General features: G+C 44.8%; 1 protein-coding gene across 1 annotated transcript in view; it reads left to right on the forward strand.

The window, feature by feature from the left end:
- LOC307018584 (CTD small phosphatase-like protein) overlaps positions 1-23,839 on the forward strand; it is a 125,927-nt gene that overhangs the window by 38,625 nt on the left and 63,463 nt on the right. The gene's annotated exons all lie outside the window — the stretch shown is intronic.

The raw sequence follows: 23,839 nt of genomic DNA on the forward strand, positions 1-23,839 counted from the left end.
AACAGCGTGTTTCCTGACGGACACACACAGTGTTGAGACCGGTCTCCAGTCAGCACTGCTGCAGACTCGCTGTTTGAGGGCTTGATAACCCACTCCCCCTCCACACCGCTCCACACTCGTTGATTTGGAACAGCACTTAATGTGGCGGACCCTCCGCGCGAACGTGCAAACAGAGGGGTAGTCTGTAGGGGTAGGGTGTAGGGGGCGGTTTGGGATTGGGCCGAAATCCGAAAAACATTTCGGAGTTTAGGATGGCCGAAGACACTACACTACCCATAATCCTCAGCTATCGTTTGGGACTACAGTCCCTTTGCCTGACAAACCCATTGATTCATCTTCAAGCTCTGGGATTGGATGTTGGAGTGGCAGTGCGCCAAGGTTACGCCGAGCATCAAACAGCACTTTGAAATGGAACGAAACGATAGTTACGTCTTTAACTACGGTTCTATGAGTCCCGGATGACCGCCAGAGGCGGTGCTTTAGCACTGGATATGTTCATCGCGCGCATGCGCCGTACGAGTACCAATAACAACAAAGTCACCTGTGACCCACGTGACACCGGCTATATCAGCCAGTGTCATCAGAGGATCTATTCCCAGAATCTTCTCGCAAGCACACAAGAATTCTGACTGACAGGAAACTCTGGCGGTCATCCGGGACTCATAGAACCGTAGTTACAGTCGTAACTATCGTTCTATTTCGTCCCTACAGACCGCCAGAGGCGGGGCTTTAGCACTGGATGACTTATACCAACCATGTCATGAAGAAACCAAATACTCACCTAGCTGGAAGCAGCGGAGCTTGGCAAAAGGACCACGGTGGGGTGGCGACATTGACCCGGTAGAACCTGGAGAATGTGCCGGAAGACGCCCAAGATGCCGCGGTGCAGATGGTCTCCAGGGGCACTCCTCTCAGGGCGGCCCAAGACGTTGAGAGGCTCCTTGTAGAGTGGTATCTCACCCCTGATGGCAGGGGGCGGCCACTGTCCCCATTGGCATGTGATATTGTATCAACAACATAGTGGGACAGCCGCTGCTTGGAGAGAGCACAACCCTTCCTAGTGCCGCCATGGCAAACGAAGAGCTGCTCTGACTGCCGTATATAGGCCGTAGCATCGACATACGCTCTTAGGGCCCGCACAGGGCACAGCAACTCGGGCGTGCGGCTCTCCTGTGGGACGTTAAAGCGTGTCAGCTCGATGGGCCGATTGGAGTGGGCAAGTGGAAGCACCTTGGGCAGGAACGCCACATTCGGCCGGAGGGCAACACCCGAGCCACCGGAGTTCCACCTCAGGCATGTATCGCTCACGGAGAGGGCATGCAACTCCCCAACTCGCTTCCCTGAGGTTATGGCAAGCAGAAATGCTGCCTTCGAGGACAGCCACTTAAGCACCACCTGGGCCAGGGGCTCGAAGGAAGGAGATGATAGGGCATCTAGCACGAGGGGCAGGTCCCAAGCCTGAGCCCTCGGGGTACTAAGGGGACGCTGCCGTAAGGCCCCTCTCAGGAAGAGGGACACCGACCTGTGGCGCCCCACCGTGGCGCCATCCACGCCAACATGTTGAGCAGAGATAGCAGCCATATATACCTTCAAAGTGGAGTGAGAACGTCCACTATCCAGAAGGGACTTCAGGAACTCCAGAATGGTGGCCACAGAGCAATGCCCCGGATTCTCAGCCTTACCCAAACACCAGTGGGAGAAGAGCTTCCATTTGCACCCGTACTGTGCTCGAGTGGATGGTGCTCTGGCATTCAGGATAGTTTCCCTGACAGATGCCGTAAAAACGCTCAACAGTAGGTTGGGCCCCGCAGAGGCCAAGCCCAGAGCTGAAGGCAGTGAGGGTCGGGATGCCAGATCTGACTCCTGGGCTGTGACAGAAGGTCCTTCCTGTTGGGGAGGCGCCATGGTGGGCCGCAGCAGAGACTGCGCAGCAGCGGGAACCAAACTCTCCCCGGCCAGCGGGGGGCGACCAGAAGGAGCCTGTGCCCCTGAGTAAGGACCATCTGAAGCATCTGTAATAACAGCGGCAGCGGCGGGAAGGCGTATAGGAGACTGTCTGGCCAGTCATGTGCCAGAGAGTCCTGCCCCATTGGGCTGGTCACCTCTGTCCAGGAGAACCAGAGGGGGCAGTGCCTCAACTCTTCCGAAACAAAGAGGTCCACCTCGGCCCTGCCGAAAAGGCTCCAGATTGTCTCCACCACTTCTTGGTGAAGCCTCCACTCCCCTGGTGGAGGTTTGTGCCGAGATAGGAAATCTGCCACCTGATTTCGGTCTCCTAGTAGAAAGACTGCTCGCAGGCTGGCCAAGACGCCCAAGACAAGAGGCTCTGTGAAACCCGGAGCAGCTGTGGGGACCTGGTGCCCCCCTGGTGGTTGATCTGGGAAACAGCGGACATGTTGTCCGAACGAACAAGCACATGCCTGTCCGTCAGTTGGGGTAAAAAGTGCCGGAGCGCAAGCAGCACAGCTCGAAGCTCTAGCACGTTGATGTGATATACACCTTCCTGGGCGGACCACAGACCCTGAACAGTCCTGCCCTGCCACACCGCACCCCACCCTGAGAGACAAGCATCTACAGTGACAGTCTCCCGGCGGGATGGGATAGCGCCCATGGGCACGCCATCAGAAGATAGGCCCTGTTTCTCCAGCGTGACAGAGAGTGAAGGCACTGGTGCGACACCCTAACCTTCCTGTGCCTGTGCCACTTGGCGTCCAAGTGAAGGCTGTTCAGCCACATCTGCAAAGGGCGCAGCGACCGCAGGCCTAAGGGCACAACGGCTGAGGCAGCCGTCAGTCTGCCCAACAGTCGGAGGAACTGAATGTAAGGCACACTCTTGCCCAGCCTGAAGATGGGGAGAAGGTGGGAAAGGTCGTCCACACGACGAGGTGTCAGGTAGGCCCTCAGGGCGACCGAATCTAGGACCAACCCCAGGTAAGTGACCCGTTGGGAGGGGACCAGGCAGCTCTTCCCGGTGTTTACTGTCAGGCCCAACCGGGCTACGTGACATAAGAGGCGCGCCGTATCCTGGGCCACTTGGGACCGGGACGGCGCACAAACCAGCCAGTCGTCTAGGTATCTTCATGCCCTGTTCGTGCAGGGATGCGAGAGCTGCCACCACGACCCTGGTAAACACCCTTGGAGAGAGGGAGAGACCGAAGGGAAGTACCCGGAACTGATAATGCTGGTCCTGAAAGGCAAACCTCAGGAACTTCCGGTAGTGGGACGCAATCGGCACGTGGAAGTAGGCGTCCCTTAAGTTCACGGTTGTGAACCACTCCCCCTGTTTGACAACACGGAGGGTGTCTGCTGTGGTCAGCATGTGGAAGGGCAGCACCTTCAGGAATCTGTTGATTCTTCTGAGGTCCAGTACTGGACGAAATCTGCCGACTTTCTTGCTCACCAGAAAGTACGACGAGTAGAACCCCCCGGACTGAAGCGCGGGGTCTACTGGCTCGTTTGCTCTAGTGCCGCCAGGGCAGCTGCTCCAAACAGCTCCCCTGGTTCGACTGGCACGCCGCGGAGAACACTCCTACATGTCTCCGATAGTGGTGACTGAGCCAGCCACACCCGGCGTCGAGTCTGCACCAGTAGGGACATAACTCGTCCCAATTCCCTAGCCATTAGGGCAAAGGCCTGCAGTGTGCCTCATCAGGAGCCAGAATCAGGGAGGCGATGGCAGGCTCGATGGATGGCATGCGACACAGCCCAACCCTCACCGGATCCTGCATGGTAGCCAGGGTCCGGGCATCAGAGCTAAAGCGGGAGAGGGCCTTGGTGTCTCTCCAGCATGCATGGAGCTCGGAGCATGGCAGGCTCGTCAGTCCCCTCCGGCTCCCTGGCTAAATGACGCACTGCGTGCTAAAAGAACCATCCTTCGGGTAGCAGAGCGGAAATGGTTGAAATCCAAACACCATGACGACCTCCTAACCTATCAGGCTCTCCTCTCCTCTTTCTCTGCTTCAATCTCTCATGCAAAAAGCACTTTCTTTCAAGATAAGATCCAATCTTCCTATTCCAATCCCAATAAACTATTTTCCATCTTCTCCACCCTCTTGGACCCCCCCAAAGCCCCTCCCCCTCCTCCCTTCTGTCAAGCGACTTTGTTAACCACTTTGAAAAAAAGGTTGATGATATTCGCTCTTCTTTTTCTGACTCACCTTTACTCATAGCCGTGGGAACATGTTTCAAATGGGGGGTGCTGTGGGGATGAAACCATGGCCGGTTCTGACCAATTTGCTGCTAGGCAAGATTTTAGCTGGCAATGAAAAACCTCTTCGATACCAATATACTACAAAAAGTGTGTATTTTAAAGTAAAATACTTCAATCTGGTGCACTTTGAGTGCCCAATTACTAGAGACTGATCTAGGGGATACAACTCAGTGTTTCCCCTGTCTTTGAGGGGCGCTGCTAATTTATTATTATTTTATTATTTTTATTTATTTATACAAATATATATAGCACCATATTGCAACTAATCTATATCTACTGTCACTTTTCACATTGAACATGTGCTCTTTTATTAAATAAACTAAACGCTTTCCTTTTAAGTTGTGAGTTTAGTGTTTTTTACCCTAAGAAACACTGATAAATTAAAACTGCGGTCGCACATGTGCCCGAAGTGATGAGCGGGCACTCGCGTCCGTGCGCCTGTCGGGGAGGGCAGCCGGTCGTCCCGGCGTCAAGCAGACGTGCGCGAGTCCTCCTCAATTTTTCGCGTCCCAGGTCCTCCGGCAGCGACCCGGAAACGGATGTCGGCGCGCCGTCTCGAAGGAAAACAAATTTCTCTAAACGGTCGTCGAGGATCGATCATCGAGGAGGCTGTCTGGAGGAGCCGTAACCGAGGGTGAACTGATTTAGAGGAGAGAGGAGTCTCTTTGGAGGAGCTATAACTGAGGGTACACTGAAGTAGAGGAGAGAGGAGTCTCTCTGGACGAGCTATAACCGAGGGTACACTGAAGTATTCTCCGTAGTCGATTTCAGCCAACAGTGATGTTTAAAAGAGGCGTGACGCATGGCTGGACTTATGTCAACGAAGCACAGCTCTGCAAACTGTTCCCGTTGTGATTATAAGTTATTCAAGATGATCAAATGTGCATCAGACTTTCTGCCCTTTACCGTTTGTTTACTCACTAATCACATCTCGGCTGAATTTGTGCTGGATTGGAATTTTTCCGATCATTTCCCTAGGAGGAGTTTGCAAAAATGTGCTTTAAATGCATGAAAAATGCACATTTCTGAAAATGGCAGACTTTCTGGGGGACGGGGCTAGTGAAAAGCAATTAGAAATATGTGTGCAATCATAATAGCAATGTGTATACAGCATTTCCTGAATATCGGAAAAACTGTATGCGAGTAGTTTGGAGTAATTTGCGACATGTAAATCGTCAAAAATTGTGTATTTGCTGTTAGCTTACGACCTCCACGATCAACTTATCAACAATTTTCTTCGCAATTTAGCATCATATTGGATAGGGGGTGAACTTGTCCTGGATTGGAATTTTTCCGATCATTCCCCTAGGAGGAGTTGGCAAGAATGTGCTTAAAATGCATGAAAAACGAACATTTTTGTAAAAGGCCGACTTTGTCGGGGGCGGGGCTAATAAAAGCCAATTTGAAATATGTCTGCAATCATAAGAGAAATTTATATATAGCGTTTTGTGAATATTGGAAAAACTATACGCCAGTAGTTTGGAGTCATTTGGAGTCATTTGTGACATGTAAATCGTAAAAAATGGAAAGTTCACCGTTCGCTTACGAAGTCCTCATTTGAGCGATCAACTATTCCTTCGCGATTTAGCATCACATTGGATATGGGCTGAACTTGTCCTGCATTGCAATTTTTCCGATCATTCCCCTAGGAGGAGTTCGCAAGAATGTGCTTAAAATGGCGGAAAAACGCACATTTTTCAAAATGGCCGACTTTCTGGGGGGCGGGGCTAATGGAAAGCAATGTGAAATATGTGTGCAATCTGTATAATGTATATTTACACATATATACACATGTACAATTGCAATCTGTTATGTTTGGATACATTGTTGATGAGTTATGAGCATTTCTTTCTAAGCCCCGCCTTTTTGCAAGTACGTTTTGATTGATGGTGGCAATATTTATTGTCCTAACATTCTCATTTTCTACGGTAATGTGTCTGACCCTCAACCAATGCTGTATACGAAGTTTGGTGTTGAAAAACTGAAAATTGACATTTAAGTGAATATTTAACTGTTTTTAACATTATGCTAATTTAAATTTAAAAAATGGAGGCGGAGCTTAAGGTTCCAATAGGATTATTTGTAGAACAGGTCCACCCGGATATGTGTGCAAAATTTCAGGTCATTCGGAGTTACGGTGCGACTTTGTAAATTTATTCCGAAATGGGATTTTGATAGGTGGCGCTAGTGAGCAGGTTGGAATATTTAACCCATTGACTCCAGAATATCAAATTTTTCACCGGTTCTGGCGTCCGTGCAAAATTATACAACTTTGTCAGCATCCTAAAGCTCTCAAAAATAGGTCGAAAGCACAGAAAAATAATAATAATAATTCTTCCAATAACAATAGGTTCCTCGCACTTCGTGCTAGGACGCCGTTGGGTCCTAGCGCTCCGTGCTCGGGCCCTAAAAATAATAATACCACCAATAACAATAGGTTCCTCGAACTTCGTGCTAGGACGCCGTCGGGTCCTAGCGCTCCTTGCTCGGGCCCTAACTAATCAATAACAATAATCCTCAGCTCCTCTCTCTGCTCCAGAGGATTTAAAAAATATATATCCCAATGCCACGCTCAGGAAGCACCCCCCCCCAAAGCAGTAAACCTAGGGGAAACACTGAAACTCTAAACACCCATGTGAAAAAGATCGGTTTGCATTTCATTTATCAAATAAGCACGTGAACATAACCCATAACCTACCATAGCCAATAACAAATAAATGTAGGCTAACTTGTTTTATTTTTGTGGTTCATTTATCTTATTTTACCTAGTTAACATTTATTTATTTGTGCATATTTTTAAATCTCTCCAGTTTTAAACAATATCTTTGGTTTACTGTCCTATAGTATACATTGGAATGATTTAAAACCTGTTTTTATTTATCCTAATAATTATAAAGGTGTACCTTGGAAATATTTGTTTACATAAATTGTGATCAAGACGTTTGAGACTCACTGAGATAACTTAGACTAAAGTGAACTATCTATTCTAAACCCTCAGACTCCTTTACCTCACTGAGCCTCTCAGTCTGACAGGACAGAACTCTCCCTCCACATTATTGTAGAAACAGCTTCTTATCCATTAGCGCAGCAGAAGCTAAAAACAATCCCCGCATGTACCGGTGCACCCCCTCTCTCCAGTGGCGTTTTCTCCTGGAGGCCAAGGGAAGCCAGGCTTCCCCTGTTTTTTCGGATTGTAGTTATAATTTTAATAAATAAATGAAAACACTTCGTTTAGTTTCGGAAATTCTTTGTTGTGTGTTGCTGCCGGTCCATCTCTCCCCCATTCTCATTGAGTATTTTACAAAGAGTGAAACAGCGCCCCTCTAGGTGTTATGGTGAAACAGTAGATTGCACTCTCTGTTGCGAGAGGAGGCTAGCCGAAATTGGCTTCCCTTGGTGAAAGAAAATGGAGGGATTGACCAATCAGATGAGTCCCACGTGATGCCCCTGCCAACCTGTGATTAGTCAGAGCCATGCCAAGGGAAGCCAGAGGCTGCTGGCTTCCCTTGCCTCACAATCCAATCAAATCGCATCAACTTAGTGTTGCAGTGACGCGTCCTAAAACGCGGAAGTAAGCTGCGCTCGGTTTCCCTCGACAAAATAGCAATGGGATTTCTCCATAGGATTTTGGAAAATAGCTCGAAATAAGGTCAGTGGAAAACGAACCTGTTAAAATGCACGTTTTGTTCAGTCGGATAATATCCACATGTCTACCCTACTTTTATAATTTTCGAATCATAAATCTAATCGATAGAAGATAGATAGCGTCACTGCACCACTCTCACCGCCGTTAGAAAGTAGCAAGCAACTGAAGCAAGTGCAATTATGGAGGGTGGAGATTTGGAGTATTTAATCAAAAATAATTGTATTAAACTTCCACGACAGCAGCAACTAAAAATAAATCTGATGACAGGCCGATGCCCAAACCGGAGCTGTGTACAGCGAGGAAAAAAGGAGCGAATCGGACATAAAACGTTAAAGGTCTCCTGATTTAGTTTGTGAATTAATCCTTATTAGAGTTTCGGCTGGAGAGCGCGTGCGGACCTGACGGTTAGATAACAGGCGTGTGTAAGTCCTGCATCTGTATGACACAAATGTGTGTAAAATGATACCGGGTGCTGTAATCACTCATCTGGTTACGTTATTACATTGACCACCACACCCCCGACCCAAAAGAAAGGACTTATTATTGGCTTCTCCTAATTTTTTTCCCACGCCACGCTACTGCCTCTCTCTATCTATCTATCTATCTCTCTCTCTCGCACTTTGGCTGTGAGCTGCGGGCGCCTAATAAGCCAACATCCACCACTTTCATCACTTACAGCGCCATCGTTCGCCATCGTACAGGGCAAATGGAAAATGTAACCGGGGTGAAAAGGGTGTTATCTTTACTTAATTATGAATATTGTTACATCAAGGCTGAAAATGTGGGTTTTTTTGTATTATATTTGTATTTAATCTTGTGGAAGTGCAGATCCCCTGTCCTCCACCAGGGTTGCTGCAGCACCCTCAGCACCCCTACTTCCCACAGCCCTGCCTTTACTCACCGCTGGGTCACCAGACCTTCCCTTCACCCACACACTGACCTCCTTCTCCCCTCTCTCTCCAAGTGAGGTTCTTACCCTCATTACCTCTGCCCGTCCTACCACCTGTCCTCTGGACCCTATCCCTTCAAACCTCCTTCAAACTATCACTCCTGATATTCTACCGTTTCTCCCCCATTTCATCAACACTTCTCTAACTTCTGGTCACTTTCCAAACAGTCTCAAGGAGGCAAGAGTAAACCCTCTCCTAAAGAAACCCACTCTCAACCCATCTGATGTTATAAACTACAGGCCTGTCTCTCTCCTCCCGTTCCTGTCTAAAACACTTGAACGCGTTGTCTTTAAACAACTCTCCTGTTATCTCCATCAGAACAACCTTCTGGATCCGCACCAGTCTGGTTTCAAGTCAGGTCACTCAACAGAAACTGCCCTCCTTGCTGTCACTGAGGAACTGCACACGGCTAAAGCAGCCTCCCTCTCCTCTGTCATCATCCTTTTGGACCTGTCTGCTGCATTCGACACGATGAATCATCAGATCCTCCTTCGCACTCTCCAAGAACTTGGAGTTTCAGGCTCCGCACTTTCCCTCCTCACGTCATACCTCAAAGACCGCACCTACAGGGTAACTTGGAGAGGGTCCGAATCCGACCCTTGTCAATTAACTACCGGGGTCCCTCAGGGCTCTTTTCTTGGTCCCCTCCTCTTCTCCTTGTACACAAACTCGCTTGGATCAGTCATTAGCCCGCATGGTTTTTCATACCACTGCTACGCTGACGACACCCAATTAATTATGTCCTTTCCCCGCTCTGAGACCCAGGTCGTCGCACGCATCTCTGCTTGTCTAGCTGACATCTCTCAGTGGATGTCTGCTCACCACCTCAAGCTCAACCTTGACAAGACTGAACTGCTTTTCCTTCCGGGAAAAGATTGTCCCACTCTTAACCTAACAATCAACATCGGCACCTTGATTGTTTCCCCGACTCAGACTGCAAGGAATCTAGGTGTGACCCGAGATAACAAACTGTCCTTCACTGCAAATATAGCTGCTACAACCCGCTGCTGCAGATACACCAGTAGTAATATTCATCCCGCTTTCATCTCATTAGTATGCATAAAAAAGTGACAGGTCACACCTCCCCCAATTATGCAAATGAGCTAAGTCCTGTCTCCCTTTGTTCGAGGTGTGATATCCCAAGTAGGTGTGATATCCCAAGTGTGTGTGTGTGTGTGTGTGTGTGTGTGTGTGTGTGCGTGTGTGCGTGCGTGCGTGCGTGTGTGCGTGCGTGCGTGCGTGTGTGTGTGTGACGGTCTCCCCTAATCCCTGCTGTGGACCGGGCTACATCAAATCTTATTTTAGCCCCTAAAGAAAAGCCCACCATAAACATAATAATTAAAAAATAGTATTGATGTATGTTACCACTTTCCTTCTTCATCAGACAGCCCCTTTCTAACGGGAATCTAAGCTAACATCTACTCTCGTCTCAAAGCCTCCTTCCTTCTGCGGTGATGCAGGCAAATGCTGCCCCTCTCTACTATACTAAAGTCACCATACAAACTTTATTGTCCTATCTAAATTAGATTAAGGTTTTAATATGATTTGTGTTAATTAGTTTACTATCTATGAGGAAGTCTCTGTCTACATTGCAAGGATTAGACTGATGGTTGTAATTTTTTTGAGCCATTGACCTGGCTAAGGGTTTATAAGGATATCTAGTTTCTACAGCAAGATACATTTCTTCTCTGCGTTTTCCTGACCTGGATCTGATCCTGAAAAACACTGGTAAGTACTTCATATAATTATTAAATGTTGTATGTTGTGTGTTAAACAACCTCTTTGTATATATTGTATTTATTGTGTATTAGCACTATGATTCATAATGGTTTTTAAGTTTTGGGGAGACTGTTAACTAATGTTGAAGTACTTTAGTGGATGGGATGGAGTCTCACACAGTGTCTGTGAAGGTGTGTGTGTGTGTGTGTGTGTGTGTGTGTGTGTGTGTGTGTGTGTGTGTGTGTGTGTGTGTGTGTGTGTGTGTGTGTGTGTGTGTGTGTGTGTGTGTGTGTGGGGGGGGGGGTGTGTGTGTGTGTGTGTGTGTGTGTGTGTGTGTGTGTGTGTGTGTGGGGGGGGGTGACTGTGTGAGCCTGGCCCTGCCCCCTCCTCCCCCCCCCTTCCTGCCATCTTATCACTAGACAGAGGGGGGATGGAATTTAAAAACAGTTACCTTACACTTGTATTTGTTCTTTCTAAAACACAGTGTCTGTAAAGGTGGGAGAGACTGTCTCCCCCCTTCCTGCCATCTCTCTGTTTCTGCTGATGTGTAAAATATACAAAATAACGTTTTATATACTTACTCTCTTGTTAAAAGGTGATGAAGTTTGCGGCGTAAGCCAGCCATCAGTGTTCTAGTTTTAAGGTTTTGCATACCTCAAAGTGTGTCTAAAAGTATCTTGGCAAGAGAAAAAAGCCAAAATCCGCCTAGGCCATTAAAAAGAACCCGAATTCCTTACAAAGTACTTCATATAACACTGTTTTGATGAAACAATGCAGTCTTGATAACTTGACTTGACTAACATTACTTTTTTAAATATATGTTTTTTAGATGCTTTACTTTGATTTATTTCATGTTATTTTAACACAACTTTACTTTTTTCATATTTTTTCAACATACTGTGATATTTTGTTTTTGTCTTTCTCTCCTTTTTCCATTATATTTTGGAAAAACTACATAGTGATTTTTAGCAAAATACAACATGCGACTAATACATTATACAATATTACTACTTTTTGCGATATTTTCAACACAATATACTTGTACCTTTTTGTTGTTGTTGTAGAGCTTCAAGATATTTTGCATGTCATGCATAAACACAGTGTCATCTTTCTCGAAACTGACGTGCTGTCCGTTTTACAAACAAGTTATTTTTCTGCTTCTTCATTCTCTGAATTTGAACCACAACTTGTCCACTGGAGTCAGAGCTTTCTGAACTTATTTCTTAACAGCACTGGGCATTTTTGTGATGTATTGTGTACAGTTGAAAATGCACAGATAAACAGTCAGGCATGGGCGGTAAAATGTGTCTCCTCAGGCTCTCTAATACATAGTCATCTCTCAACCCCCCTGTCTGCCTGCTTTTCTGTACTTTTAAAGCCTCATGCCGACTGCAGGGCCATGGAGTGTTAAGAGCCTAACAGGCAGCTCATTGTGGAATAGCCCCCCAACTGAGATACGGGATTTTCCCACTCTCAATAGTTTTAAAGGTCAACTTAAAGAATGGTTGAGCAACAAACAGACGTATAATCACCGCTAAATAAATGCACTTTAACACAGGGGTATCTCCTCTTGCACTTTATGTAGCGCTTTTATCTTATCTTGCACTTTATATATCATAGCTGTTACATTGTACTGCAATGTGGTAAATGCTTGTATGCTGCTCATGCTCGTTCTGCATATCATGTATTTATTTTTGCTGTATATATAAATGTCATGTTCTTATATGCTGTATGTGACGGGACAACAGATGGAAATTAGCTCAAAGCTAAAATCCGGCTCATTTACACTTGTAAGCATTATTTTTGTTTTAAAGTGTTCATCAATGTGCACTACGGTGACCCTGAAGAAAATTAAACATTAAAATATGTTATCGATGTCCCCATTCCTAGTTTATTTGGGAACAATTGCGATGCTTACTATGTTTTGGTAGCTCTTAACAAAACATAATTTTTATGTATGACAACTTTACAACTGGTAGAAAGTTAAGTAGTTTTTCTGAACAGATTTTCTTTAAGACTGTGACTCTTAACACACCATCCCCCCGAGAGCCAGACATACTCATCCCCTTTTCAACGCCCACCTGCAGCAGCTCAGGTGTGAAACCCCCATACAGAATGTCAGTCACTGTGTAAAACTTTTATTTTCTTAAAAGACTGTGACTCTAAAAGGCAAGTTTGTGATTTTAACACTGTTTCGATGAAACAATGCAGTCTTGATAACTTGACTTGACTAACATTACTTTTTTAAATATATGTTTTTAGATGCTTTACTTTGATTTCTTTCATGTTATTTTAACACAACATTACTTTTTTCATATTTTTCAACATACTGTGATATTCTGTTTTTGTCTTTCTCTCCTTTTTCCATTATATTTTTGAAAAACTACATAGTGGTTTTTAGCAAAATACAACTTGCAACTAATACATTATACAATATTACGACTTTTTGCGATATTTTCAACACAATATACTTGTACCTTTTTTTGTGGTTGTAGGGCTTCAAGATATTTTGCATGTCATGCATAAACACGGTGTCATCTTTTTCTTGAAACTGACGTGCTGTCCGTTTTACAAAACAAGTTATTTTTCTGCTTCTTCATCCTCTGAATTTTCCTCCCCCGTCCCTCTTCCTTCAGCCAGCACAACAACAATCAAGGTGGATCTGTGAAATGAAACACCTCTTCCCAAAGCGTGACTTCCCTATTGAGAGCATGCGTCTAGGGCAGTAGGGTCTAAACCAGGGGTAGCCAACACGGTGCCCGCGGGCACTTAGTCGCCCGCAGGGGCAACGTGAGTCGCCCGCGGGGCATGTTCTAAAAATAGCTCGCCAAGCAAGTCCATGTATAAAATACACAAAACAAAAAAGGAAATGTAATTAAAAGAATCTACCCTATGCATAAACGAAACCTAAATCATAGCGAACTCTATCTACTTAATATAAGTCTATATCTAACTAACACCCCTCCTCCCGCCACCTCCACAATGAATATTGACCAATCACGTTCTTGCTTGATTTGCGGGTCCAGAGTTGCAGTCGGGAAGAAAAGCAATGTGGCACCTCCCTGCTGATTTTCCTTCTGGCAGAATCTACATAACACATCAGCCCCATTGAACAGCCTAGTCGTGCCAGCCTACACAGCACGTGAGGGGCAGAGATTTACTCTGTGTGTTGCAAGTTGCATATATATTTATTGCACTTGACGCACACACACGCATGGCGTAATTTCCACTGGGTACAGGGGGGACATGTCCCCCGCTCTTTTCGAAATCCCGTTTGTGTCCCCCCTGTAGCGTGAGACATTTCTGCAGCACGTTATATCAGTCACCAATGTGGTTAGCTAGCTATATTCACGGAGAGAAATCACACACAACCATCATCTCTTTGGTCGGAGTTCACAAGACCGTTTATTGTGCGCATGCTCGCAACAGCATCCCAGTGTGCCCAGTGTGCACGCAGGCAACACATGTTCCAAATGTAACTAATGTGATTGGCTTAACATGGCTTTGTCATATAACTAAATATGCTCAACACTCCCACTCAAAGACATGTGTATAGCTCTCTATAATGGTAAATAAAACCAAAAATACAAAACTCCAAAAAATAAATAAAACATTTGGCATACTGGCAGTGTTCTTAAGACTTCAAAACATTTACATCTGCCAGTTCACATTACTCTCCAAACAAATATCCCTTGAAACTCTCAAACTTAGCCTTTGTCACTGGCTTGGTAAAGACATCCGCTACCATGTTTGCAGTAGGACAGTATTCTATACATATTTTCCCTTCTGTGTGTGCAGACCGTACAAAGTGATACTTTATGTCAATATGTTTGCTTCTCTGTCTGCATACTGGGTTCTTAGATAAAGCTATCGCCCCCTGGTTGTCCTCATATATCTTGACTGGTACATGCTGGTTACAACTATCTATTCCTCTTAGTAGTTGTACAAGGTACATACTCTCTTGAGTAGTGGCTGCTAGTGCCATATACTCAGCTTCGCAGGTGGATAATGCCACCGTTGGCTGTTTCCTGCTCTTCCACGATATAACTGGACCATTCTCAGTTAAGCTGAAACAGTATCCAGTTGTGCTCCTCCTATCATCCCTATCGGCTGCCCAATCAGCATCACTGTACCCCTCCAGCTTTAGAACGCTTTCCTCACATTTCTGGTAGTGTAGCTCTTGATCTATAGTACCCTTTAAGTACCTCAGTAGGTGTTTGGCTGTAGCCCAATGCTGCTGCTTTGGTTCTGCTAGGTATTGAGATAGTTTACTAACCACCCAGCTCAGGTCAGGTCTAGTACATGTCATAATGTATATCAAGCTACCTACTATCTCTCGGTATCCTGTTGAATCAAATACTTCACCCTCACTGTCAAAGTTTAACTTTTGCTCACATGGGGTGGATCTCGGTTTGCATTCAGACATTCCAAATTTTGCTAACATCTTCTCTATATGTCTCTTTTGAGTCATTTTGATCTCTCCATCACTCTGTCTGAAATCGATACCCAGGAAGTGTTTAAGTGGACCCATATCCTTCATCTTAAAACTTTTGTTCAACATTTCTTTGACATCAGTGAGTAAGGTGTTGTCACTCGCTGCTATGATTAAGTCATCCACCCATACTAACAGAATCACTTTCTCATTCTCAGTATTTCTGCTGTAGACACAATGATCAGCATAATTTTGCACAAAACCGTTCTCTGTAAGGTGATCATGCAGTAACATGTTCCAGTTACGTCCGGACTGTTTTAAACCATACAATGACTTGTTTAGTTTACACACTAAGTGTTCCCCTGTTTTTGATTTGATTTCAAAACCTTCCGGCTGCTCCATATTTACCTCACAGTCGATTGGAGCATGGAGGTAAGCAGTCTTCACATCCATTTGGTGTAAAGTAAGATCCTCCTGTACAGCCACCTGCATTAATGCTCGTACAGAGGTCATGTTGGCTGTTGGTGAAAAGGTCTCTTTATAATCAATCCCTTCAACTTGACTATACCCCTTTGCAACATATCTGGCTTTACAAATCTCAGATCCATCTGGGCTCTCTTTCACTGCATATACCCAGCGACCTCCCACTGCTTGTTTGCCTCTTGGCAGTGGAGTCAGAGTGAAAGTTTCATTCTCGGTCAAAGAATTAATCTCCTCTTTCATCGCATCAGCCCACATTTTTGACTTCTTAGAGTCCATTGCCTCTTTAAGTGTATTAGGTACACCATAAGCTACTCTGTAGAAATAATCTACATTCTCACTTTCGTCACCATCACACTCAGCTTTACACTGGTACTCCTTAAAGTATTCTGGAGCCTTTCTCTGTCTCGTAGGGTATCTCCTTTCTCCCTCTTCTCTCTCAGTACTATCTATCTGGGTAGGACCTGCCTCAGCAGTCTCTTCACCACTGGACTCTTTACGCTCCTTAGGCTGTCCCTGTACCTGGTTGACTCTCTTTGGTGGTGTATCTGCATAACTCTCAAAGTCTTCCCCCATGTCACAATCTGTCTGAGTCTGTCTATCTGCGCTACCTTTGGTGATGAATTTCACCAGCCTATGTTTTAGGACTTTTCCTGTCTCAGGATAATACACATTGTATGCTGGACTGTATTTGTCATAGCCTACAAGGATCCCCTTTTCACATCTAGAATCCAGCTTCTTTTTATCCTGCTTATATACATAGCATTCAGAGCCAAATATCCTCATGTTAGATAGGTTAGGTGTTTTTCCTGTGAAAACACAGTAAGGTGTCTGCTCTAGCCGCTTACTGTAGCACCTGTTGCGGATTTGAGCTGCTGTCTGTACAGCATATGTCCATAATTGCTTTGGGAGGTTACTCTCCAATAGCATGCATCGTGACATCTCAAATAAGGTTCTCCAACCTCTTTCGGCAGTTCCATTCTGATGAGGTGAGTAGGGTGCACTCTTCTCATGCCTTATCCCGTTACTCCTAAGTAGAGACTGGAACTCTTGTCCCGTAAACTCTGTGCCATTATCAGACCTTATGCACTTTATCTTTCCATATGGCGCTACATCTGCTATGAATTTTTCAGTAGCTTTTGTCGCGTCACTCTTTGCTTTGATAAAGTATGGAAAAATCATCCCACTGTAATCATCAGTAAATGCTATTGCATATCTGTACCCATCTTTATCTGCTGGTTCTATACGACCGCATAGGTCTGTGTGAACTAGCTCTAACACAGTTGTAGCTTTAGCATCTGCATGCCTGTTTCTGCTTTGTGTAAATTTGCCCTGTGTGCATATTTCACAGTTTTGATTGGACATGTCATGTTTCCCTTTTATAGACATCCCTTCAACCACCTTCTCTAATTTTGCAACATCATCAAAATTGCAATGACCAAGTATCCTATGCCACGTTTGAATGTCATGACACCCATACATTTCATCAACATTTTCATCCTCTACTGTGCTAAGGTAATACAGCCTACCATACACGTCCATTTTGAACTTGGTACCATTCTTGTTGACCAGCCAGTCATTACCGTCCTTGAAGTGGACCTCAGCTCCGTTGGCTGTCGCTGCTTTGACTGAAAAGATGTTTTGTGGAAAAGATGGGATGTAGAGCGCTTGCTTGAGCCTCGTTTTCACCTGTCGTCCTTCGCTGTCCAGCAAACAGACTTCAGCGTCTCCCCTCATCTTCGCCATCCCGCTCACCTTGGATCCGTCGGCCAGCTCGATCATGTGGTCCTCGGGTCTGAAGCTCTTGTCAACTGTTTTGAACTTTGTGGCGTCGTTGATCATGTGTGCTGTGGCGCCGCAGTCGACCATTAGACCTTTCTTGTTCCCTCTCTGTGTAGGGCAGTCACTCATCCTGAAGAAACTGAAAGATGTTGGCTCTGCCTCCGTCTCTTCATCAGCTTTCTTCATATGGTCACGGCCTCGTCCTCGACTGCGCCCCATTCCTCGCTGTGGTGTGTCCCATTTTCGTTCCTCTCTTCTCACGTGGTACCCGTCAGGACATATTCTGGCCATGTGTCCCTTTTTACCGCACGTGTAACACTCAACATCAGCCAGGTCCATTTTCTTTCCTCTTCCTCGTCCTCGTGACCTCGTTGCCCCGCTAGATTTCATCACGTTGTCTTCTTCAACATTCACGTCACTCTTCCCATATTTTTCTGTACTCTCATAACTTCGCAGTTTCGTTTTAAACTCGCCAAACGTTACAGTGTCATTCGTCTGGGTGATGTGCACGACGAATGGCTTGTATGAATCAGGTAGCCCCTTAACTACCATAGCTATCTGAAGCCCATCACTAATGTGCTCTTCTGCTCTTCTCAATGACGTGAATATAGTTTCTGCTCGAATAATATAGTCAGTGACCGTTTCATTGCTAGCCTTATGGAGCGAGGAAAGTTCACAGTACAAACTCACCACGCGGGGTTTGTCTTTTCCTGCATAGTGCTCGCGAAGAATATTCAGTGCTTTTCTTCCATCACGTTTCGCGTCCCTCATTACTAACGACAAGCTCTTGTTGTCCAGACATTGCACTAGCTCTGCATATGCCTTACCGTTCTTGGTTTCATCTTCCGCGAGGGTTTCTTCGTCATACCCATCTATCTCCGGGTCTTCCGAGATAACTTCTCTGAGACCACGTAACTCCATGTGCGCGAGGAACCTCGTCTCCCAGAGCTCGTAACTTTTCTCTTCACCGTCGAATAAAAGTCTGAACCACCTTTGGCCTGCATGACTGGGCCCATAACCTGTAGCGTGAGACATTTCTGCAGCACGTTATATCAGTCACCAATGTGGTTAGCTAGCTATATTCACGGAGAGAAATCACACACAACCATCATCTCTTTGGTCGGAGTTCACAAGACCGTTTATTGTGCGCATGCTCGCAACAGCATCCCAGTGTGCCCAGTGTGCACGCAGGCAACACATGTTCCAAATGTAACTAATGTGATTGGCTTAACATGGCTTTGTCATATAACTAAATATGCTCAACACCCCCACTTTACAAATATGTGTATTATTATTTTGTAACGCAAGCCGTCATCGCCACAGAGGAGCACACAGCCTCTGTGAGCGAGCGAGACAAAGGGAGAGAGAGAGCGAGCTAGGGAGGGAGAGCGAGCGAGCGAGAGAGCACACCTTTATCTATTTAATATAGATAAATTAAGAAATCATTCCAATGTGTACTATAGGACAGTACAAAAAACAAAAAACAGTTTAAAAAGGGAGTGATTAGTAAAATATGCATAAATAGAAAGAAAGAATGCTAACTAGGTAACATAAGATAAGAATAAACCAGTTTAAATGATTTGTTATTGGTTGTGATCATATTCTAAAGATGATTGGATTATTGAAAAGTATACAGCTCCCTTTCATATGAGTGTTGAAAGCTGTATCCACAAATTCACCAGAATTTATGGATACACCAGAGTGCACCAGCATTGTGTGCAGTGCACTTCAACATTTAAAAAAACATCTTTCTTGAAAAGATCCACGCCGAGTTGGATGGAGAAGAAGAAGACTAATAACCTGCGGTTGATTGAAGCCAGGGATTTTTTCTTTTTCGATGCATTGACTTTTTCTTTAAAGTAAAATAAAAATGGGGAACTACTATGCAAAACGCTTGGTATATATTGATCAGAATCTAGTCAATACCCTTTTAATAAGTGTGGTGATGAGGACGATTGAAAACAGAGTGAATAGTGACCCCCCTGTAAACAGAATGGCTGAAGTTTGTAAACTAGAAGACATTTTGGATATCGTTTGTTCTGGCAGTACTATTCCTGGTCATTGGGAAACGATTGGAAACGAAACATTTAAAGTGGTCCTGGAATCTTCATTTTCCGAAACATTCTGTAACATTACCGAAGAAATGAAACAAACATCAAAAGTGTATCATGTGCTCTCATTGTATGGTCTGTTTGTAGATGTAATACATCTTTGTGTCAAAAACAGCATACACATGAATATTTTGACTGAAGTGAAAAAACTCCATCATGATATTTCCAGTAATCTGGGGAATTCTAAGCTGGAGACGGTCCTGGGGATGTTACAATCAGTATGACTATTGATTTTGTGTGTGAAAAAATAAAAATGTAAATAGGAAAAGCACTTTAAAACAATTTTTTTTTAAATTATACACCATAAGGCGCAACAGTGGGGGCTTTTCACACCTGTGAATACACATCACCCCCTCCTATCGACGGATCTCACAACTACTTGGGATATCACACCTACTTGGGATATCACACCTCGAACAAAGGGAGGCGGGACTTAGCTCATTTGCATAATTAGGGGAGGTGTGACCTTTCACTTTTTTATACATACTAATGAGACGAAAGCGGGATGAATATTACTACTTACATCCTTTACAACATCAGGAGAATACGTCCCCAGCTGACCCAGAAAGCGACGCAGGTTCTGGTCCAGGCTTTCGTCATCTCTCGCCTAGATTACTGCAACTCCCTCCTGGCTGGTCTACCTGCATGTGCCATCCGACCTCTACAGCTCATCCAGAATGCAGCGGCTCGTTTGGTCTTCAACCTTCCTAAATTCTCCCACACCATGCCGCTCCTCCGCTCCCTTCACTGGCTTCCGGTAGCTGCTAGAATCCACTTCAAGACAATGGTAATTGCGTACCATGCTGCGAATGGATCTGACCCTTCCTACATCCAGGACATGGTTAAACCGTACACCCCAGCACGTGCACTCCGCTCTGCATCAGCCAAACAGCTCGCTGCACCCGCACTGCGAGGTGGACCCAAGTTCCCATCAGCAAAAACAGGTGGGTTTGATATCCTGGCTCCAAAATGGTGGAATGAGCTCCCCATTGACATCAAGACAGCAGAAAGCTTACACATCTTCCGGCGCAGACTGAAAACTCATCTCTTTCGACTCCACTTCGAGCGATAGAATTACTAACAAAGCACTTTTATACTAATAAAGGACTGGCTTATCTAAAGCCAGTTGAGTAGCACTTGAAATGTTTGTCTCTATGAAACCTGATGTACTTATATGATTCTGTTTTCTTCAAGGTTGTACTTTGTTGGTCGAACGCACTTATTGTAAGTCGCTTTGGATAAAAGTGTCAGCTAAATGCAATGTAATGTAATGCAATGAAGAAGGCGCTAGCCTGAGCCGCGTCGGCCTTCCGAACCGGAAGCTGCAAGTGTGCCAAGGCCGCACGAATAATGGCCGCCATGGAGGCGTCCTCCACGCCCTGCAGAGAGCCCTGAGCAGAGGAGTGGGAAGCCTCCCCGGGAGTGAGCGGGGCCTCGTCCTCCACCTCTTCATTGAAGAGGTTAGCCGAGGCCGCTAGTGACATGGCATCCTCATGCAGAGGTTATTGGTACCGTGTTGGTATCGTCTGGGGGCCCGTAATCAGCCCAATCAGATCATGCCGGAGACGGAACCCCCACTCTGAGTCTGACACTGCACGGACCACAGCATGTCCTCCCAGACCAGAACATGCCTTCACCCCCCTCATATCATTCCTTTGTTACTTCTGCAATAAACCTACAAACGTCACACAGTTTTGGTGTGGTTCCTGCTAGTGAACTTAAACATAATGTCATTGTTGGGGTTAAGCCGCATACACATGGGCGCGGGAAGGGGGGTGCTGAGGGCGCTGCAGCACCCCCTAGCGGCAGGCAGGGGGTGCCGAGCTCCCCTGTCTGAATTATTATTTGACGGTTATTGCTGCTCCCGCTGTGCATAATGCATAATCTGTGTAATATGTAGCCAATAAATTCCACATTGTTGGTAAAATAATATTTTGGCCTGCCCCGAATGTTTTTTCTGTAGCCCCGGACAATTCTACCTCAATAATATAATACATTAACGGTGCTTTACGTGAACCTCATCAAGACACTAGAAAGGACGGCAGGAATGTAATTTCCCGTGTTCAGTGAATGCAACAGAGGCAAGACACCAGACGAATCAGAGAGTTGCATGGAAATAAAAGTGTGCTTGTGTCATTCAAGCTCGCGGCTCTGTGTGTGTGCGGAAATAGCGCATTTAGTGTGTGTGAGAGAGGGGGAGAGAGAGAGGGACCGGTGCCAGCAGAAGGGACCGTGTTGTTAGCACCTGGTTAGCTAGCTGCACTAACGGACATACGGAGCTGTTTGTTCCACAACAAGCTGGAGGAGAGCTCTCCTCTCAGACTGAGAGGCTCATGTGAGCTAAAGGACTCTCTGAGTGTTTCGATAGTTAACTTTAGTCTAAGTTATCTCAGTGGGTCTCAAACGGTTTGGTCAAAAATTATTCAAAAGATTATTTCCGCGGCACACCTTCATATGATCATTATAGTTATTAAAAAAATAAGAGAATAAAGGAAAAACAGTTATGAAATACTATATGGCAGTAAAACAAGAATACAGTTTGAAAGGGGAGTGATTTGTAAAATATCCATAAAGAAAAAGAACATCTGCTTACAGTTGTGTTTCATCTGGGTGTTGAGAGATGTATCCATAGATCTCTTAATGTTGCTCTCAAAGTGCACCAGATTGATGCTTTTAACTTCAATATTTTTAAAAAATCTTCCCGGGGGAGCATCCCCCCGGACCCCCCTAGAGGAGGTGAGGTCCGCTCCCCACTCGTAAAAAAATAGCACTTTACCCCTGCCTATATGCCGTGAGCTGATTATCGAGCCTTCATTGTAACAGTCGCGGGTTTACTGTGTGTTCGCTTGTGGGGAGTTTTTCTGTGCGTGTTCTATAGTGCCCGTAATAGTGTTCACTGGAGTCCAGCACCTCAGCACCCCCACTCAAAATACCTTCCCGCGCCTCTGCGCATACATGCAGTTTTGGTGACTTCCTGTTTCCGTTTTAAATGATGAATGATATTGATTGAGAAAATCTTACATTCAACTGATTTACGGTGTACTTTCATCCTCCTTGACTTATCAAAGCAAAACAAAGCTGTTTTTCTTAGTTCATGAAGAGTTGATTTTGTGATTGCGAGCTGGACAAAATGTATTCGTTTTCGACTCGACTCATCATTTTATTCCGTCATTAATGCAAACACACACACACACAATAGTTCGAGCAGAGAAATAGTAAACATTTAAAATCTATTTGATGGTAAAGATCACCTTTATGACAGAGGGTTTTTGAAAAAAATAGTTTTAAATGTCCAAAGTTATTGTTTTTGTTCCAATACTCAGGTATTCATCAATTTCTGGTATTGCTTACAAATGACACCGTTCTTGAATTTTAAGTGTACACTATCACGGCCAATCTTCCAAACATATTATATTCATATCAGGAAATGTGCATATAGATTGCTCAGAAAGCAACAAACATGTGTGAACACAAGAAACTATGAAAAGGAATTTTATGACCTGATATTCCACAAGGTTGATCCAAGAGAACTCAAATGCTCAGACATTTAACCCACGAGAAGGTTATTCTGACAGCCATCAAAGCTTTCATAAGCCTCAGTGAGTCATGTGCCAATAGTAAAACCAGACCATTAAAACCTAAGGTAAAGCACATGCTGCCACTGCATTCCTCATGGTTGTAAGTGAATGTATCAATCTCTTCAAGCAATGCACAGTGATGATGCCAGAGCAACCATCTGACCACAGATAAAACAACCTGCATGGTTTCCCCTACAGAACTTCCATATGTAGCATATACATATTGCTCCTCTTCCCACACTGTTTTTGGTGAATTATGAGCTTTCCAACTCTCTTTTCTCCTCAACTTGCTGCCACTAATTTAAATGCATATATATTATATGCACCATCCATCATTCTCTGAGCATTATCTTATCTGAGAGCAGTATGTCATCCGGCTCCACATCTGACAGCCAACTGGGAGAAAGTGATTTTTATTGCATGTAACACATTGTATGTGAATGTCTGCTCTATATGGCCTTCTATATGGTCTGAGCCAATAATAAAAAAAGATGTCTAAATTGTTCATCTGCATATTTTGTGAAGCTGATGACATGATCTATAGATGTGTTCATGTTTGTGTTGCTCACTACCCAAATCCGAATTAATTACTCAGGTAAGCTTAAATAATGTGATTTACATTTATATGTCTTACATAAATGTGCTCTTTATTGTTTGGGAATGGTCAGACAGTGTGTAGCTTGTAGATAATCTGGAAAATGTGCTTTGTCTACTCTAACCTTTCCCATCTTTTTATACAGGTAGATTATTCAGTTGAGTGGTTGCCAATCTCAGAGTCCAAAGGCTCACAATGTGAATCTTGTTAAATCGTGACATGATAAATGGGAAAGGCTAAAAGACAAAAGACAAAAAACAAGAAAGAAAGACATTTTCTTTAATTTCTTGAAAATAGACCTAAAAGGGTAATCGCTGGTTTAATATTTAAGAGTTG

This window comes from Notothenia rossii (genome assembly GCF_949606895.1).
Source record: "Notothenia rossii genome assembly, chromosome: 9".
In the NCBI taxonomy this organism is placed as follows: Eukaryota; Metazoa; Chordata; class Actinopteri; order Perciformes; family Nototheniidae; genus Notothenia; species Notothenia rossii.